This window comes from Oratosquilla oratoria, chromosome 5 (genome assembly GCF_046742065.1).
Source record: "Oratosquilla oratoria isolate Oo_2021 chromosome 5, ASM4674206v1, whole genome shotgun sequence".
Taxonomy (NCBI): Eukaryota; Metazoa; Arthropoda; class Malacostraca; order Stomatopoda; family Squillidae; genus Oratosquilla; species Oratosquilla oratoria.
Window position 1 is genome coordinate 837,501 of NC_134781.1, and position 5,000 is coordinate 842,500.

Here is a 5,000-nt window from a genome sequence, read left to right on the forward strand (position 1 = left end):
TTTTTTTTTGCTAGCCCTGCAGTTGTGTACACCTCTAGTGACACCCCTACGGACCCGAGTCACTTATTATTCTTTTATGATTGGAGACTAATATCCACTCCAGTAAAAGACCAATGGTTTCTTTAAAGTACTACTATTCCTTCACTCTGTTAAAGTCCTTTAAATCTCTTCTTTACCTAAACATAACTCCGAATCTTTGGGAGATATTGTCCAAAGCATAAAAGCGCTGGTTATTGCAGACAAAATACGAACACCATCTAACATCTAGAAACATTTCTTACTGAACAAAATTTTTAATCACTGAACAAAACAAAATATATTCAAAATCGGGTTCTTCGTAGAAACGATTTGAGTTGTTTGGCCGACAACATCGAAGGTCTTTCGATCTCGACAACGCTCAGAACGGAACATAAGAATAGGAGAGGCTGCAAGAGACCATAAGGCCTACACTATACAGTTCCATGTCCTTTTACCACCTACCATCACTATCCATAAAGTTATCTCACCTCATATACAATAGTTTCATCGCTCACTACATGGTTACTAAGTCTATTCCATTCGTTAGCCACCCTAGGGTAAACCAGTTCTTGCCTATTTCCTTCTTAAACTTAAGTTAATGTTCTTCCCTTTTATGGTAATAAAATCGCTTGACGCGTCCTACGAGGTCATCGCAAACTCTCGTCGCTCTTCCCCATGAACAACAGGTCGTGAATCTCTCCCCCTCTGAAAGATTTTTTTTTTTTTCCAACTCGCGATATTTCAGATCCGGCCAGTGTATCACGGAAAAGATTGCGTAAGGGTAGCATGACTGTTCCTGTTTTCATGATTAATATATCATTTTACATTTCATTTTATTTATTTGTTGTTTGTCTATCTGTTCATTTTGCGTGGATGAAGATACTATTTTGACCAATAATATCAACCTTTTACATTGACGTCACCGACCCTATACACCTTCTCTTAACCCCTAATTACATTATCCCTTCCTTACCCATTACGCTCATAACACCATTTTCAAAACTTAGCCGACAACTTTGCAATGCAAGTTACCTTATTTGATAACAGATGCAGAGGTGCTAGTACCGCACTGAACACCTCAGCAATAAAGCAAACAGTTTCAGTAAGACAATAAAGTGTAGACTCGAACTTCGAACTCCAGGTGCACATTAACGAGCTCTTGGAGGTAGACAGACCTTACTCTTCGGCAGCCTGGAGGACCCAGAGAATCTGTTCTTCGAACTCCAGGTGCACATTGTCTGATAAGCTCTTGCAGGACCTCGCTCTTCGGCAACCTGGAGGACCCAGAGAGCCTGTTCTTCGAAATTCAGGTGCACATTGTTCGACAAGCTCTTGCAGATAGGAAGGCCTCGCTCTTCGGCAACCTCGAGGACCCAGAGAGTCTGCTCTTCGAAATCCAGGTGCCTATTGTTCAACAAACTCTTGCAGGTAGGAAGGCCCCGTTCTTCGGTAACCTGTAGGACCCAGAAAGTCTGTTCCTCAAACTCCAGGTGCACATTGTTCGACGAACTCTTGCAGGTAGGAAGGCCCCGGTCTTCGGCAACCTGGAGGACCCAGAGAGTCTGTTTTCTGGTTCCAGAGTGTCTGCCTCAATTTCCTGATCGAAGTGGAGCTTCATTCCGTCCTTCGTTCGACCATACTGTAGACACAGGCAACGTCGCTTCGTGTTTCCATTGCAAACACATGCCTCTGCCCCTTTGCTCCACCTCTCCCTGTCCCTCTTCCCACCCTTCCTGCCCCTCCACTTCCTTCCCGTTCCTTAAAATCATTTCCATCCTATTTTTTCTTCTCTCGTTCACTTCAATTTCTCTTTCTCAGCTGCTCTCTACAATGTTCTCGTCCGTTTGTCGACGTCTTTCCTATCACTTTCTGTATCTTTCTCCATGCTTAACTATCTATATCTTCATACCTCTTTTTTATTTTCTCCTCTCGCTAAATGTCTTTCCCTCCTCTCTCTTTCTCTCCCGTCCTATACGGTCTCTCTCTCTCTCTCTCTCTCTCTCTCTTTCTCTCTCAGCCCTCAATCTATCTCGGCTTCTATGGTCAATCAGCAAATCATTTGCATGCAATCCCATGTGCGCCGCCCCTCTGCCAGTTGCTCACTGTCTACGCTGGTTCGTTCACCTTTCCCAAACCTCACCCAGAGTCCACCCTCCAAGACTTACTGTGACATTTTGGCGCACTGGTTTCGACTTCGCTTCACCCTCGTGGACACTGCTTCGAGCCCCACGGTTGCTGCTCACGCTGGCTTTCCGGCCAAATAAGGCACAGGTGATGGGTTCACCCGTTTCTGTGAGCCTCATAAGAGACGGAGCAACAGAGCCTCATAAGGGACGGAGCAACAACCATCCCTCCCCTCCCACGCCTTTCCGTCATTGTATTCAGTTCGTCTTTGATCCTGGTTTTCCTTGGCATCCTTATTTTTACCTATACCCTGCGCGCGCGTGTGTATATTTGTGCGTGTATGTTTGTGTGTGTGTGTGTGTGTGTGTGTGTGTGTGTGTGTGTGTGTGTGTGTGTGTGTGTGTGTGTGTGTGTGTGTATTATGTCTTCCTGAAATTCTCGCTCTTCACTTCCTATTATATCAATCCTAAATCCCCCTCTTCCCTATTTCTAAACCCATTCTCCCTACATACTTCCCATCTATCCCTATCGTAGTCGTCCACTCTGAAACGCCTATCCCCTCGTCCCTATTCAGTTCCCATCACCTTCTATCCTCTCCATTTGAATATCCTAAGTTTGTTTCCACGTTTCCTCCCCACCTCCTATTCTCTCCTGCTCTTTCACAAGCTACTACATTTTTATTCCTTTTTTTGTTTATCCTGAATCCTTATCTTCTTTATCATGTTCCATATTTCCCTTTTCTATTCCTTTCTTTTTTATCCTGAATATATATCTTCAACATCCCTTCCTTATTTCCCGCTTCTATTCCTTTCTTGTTTATCATAAATCCTTATCATCATCATCCCATTCCCTATTTCCATCTTTTATTCCTTTATTGTTTATCTTAAATCCATCTTCTAATCACTTCTTGTTTTCCTCATCATATTCCTCAATTGTTTATCCTAAATCCCTATCTTTATCATCCTTTTCCCTATCTCCCTCTTCTATTGATTTCTTGTGTATCCTAAATCCTTATCTTCGTCATCCTATTTCCTATTTGCATCTTCCATTTCTTTCTTGTTTATCTTAAATCCTTATCTTCATCATCATATTCCCTATTTCTCCGTTATTCTTTCCCTGTTCATCTTAAATTCTCATCTTCATTCTCCTGTTTCCTTTTCCCTCCTTTATTGCCTTACTCCTTTGCCTATCCATTCCCCCAATAATAGAAAATAAAATAATAATCATTAATAATATTAATAATAATAATAATAATAATAATAATAATAATGATAATAATGATAATGATAATAAATAATAATAATAATAATAGTAGTAATAATACATACATACATATACCAAGGCTTTTTCCCCCTTCCAAGGGAGGTAGCCAATAACAATATTAATAATAATAATAATAATAATAATAATAATGATAATGATAATAATAATAACAATAATAATGATAATAATAATAATAATAATAATAATAATAATAATAATAATAATAATAATAACAACAATAATAATAATAACATATATATATATATATATATATATATATATATATATATATATAAAGGCCTAAAAAAAATCATATCAAAAGTACTTATTTCCCACAATTCTTAAAACCCTCGTCTTATCCCTCTCCCTATTTTATCCCTCCATGTTTCCTATACCTATTTCCCCACTATCACTTTCCTATCAGCCTCTTTCCTCTCTACCTCGCCTCCCCACGCTCCGTTTTCTGTCCCCGTCCCCGTCCCGTTTTCCAATACAGAATATTTCGCTGCGTAATCGAATCGGGACTCCATTACACGGGGCTTCCTCTGTTTTCCTTTTTCCCCTTATTGTTTTTGTTTGCATGATTTGTTTATCTGGAAAAGCCGCGCGCGCCTGCGCTCCAGCGAGGCGGGGCGAGGGCTTCATTTCACCAATACATCCTTCTCTACGTACGCGTACAAGCGCAAACACGTACAGTATGTGTTCGCATGAATGCATTCACACACATTAAGATACACACACACACATACATACACACACAAACATACACCACCCCACACACAGGGGCACACACACACATAGGCACACACATACACAAATACACAAACACACACACATACACACACACACATAACACAACACACACACACACGCATACATATACACAAACACACACATATAGGCACACACATACACATACACACACGCGCGCGCGCCCTGACCCGAAATAAAAACCAGAGAAGTCTAATGGCAGTATGACCTTGACTTCATATCTTTTGTACCTTGACCAATGCTAGGCATCGATCCACCTTGGTCTGATCAGTCTGCAACACATCCTATCCGTCCGTCAAACTTATGAAAAAATAAATAGTCAAATAGAATAAATAAACAATGATGGTTTAATGTCGCAAACTCCTTCCCATCGGGAGGCTAGGACGGTGCCCCTTACAGAAGACTGTAGCGTGGAATTAGTGATAAACAAATAATAAACGGAATTAAAGAGAAACAGTTTTCTTTTATTTACTTTTTTATTATCAATATTTTTCTTATTAAAGGAGGCAACCGGGAATCTGTCTTGTGTTAATCCATGTATTATGTAACCAAGGATTGTTTGAGTGAATAAATAAATAAATTAATTAAACAATTGATTGATTAATTAATAAGCACCATGGAACAGAGCGTACAGAGGAGCCCCCCACCTTCTTTTGATAATAAACAATTCTTTCAAATCATTATTCAATTGAATGGGACTGTCTAACGTAAGCTATACAGTACCAGGGGAATGAAAACTCATTGAAGATTTAAACAATCCAAACTTATTTAAATTAAAAGAATCATAATCTGTTACAATGTTGTTCATTTGCAGAGAAAAAAAA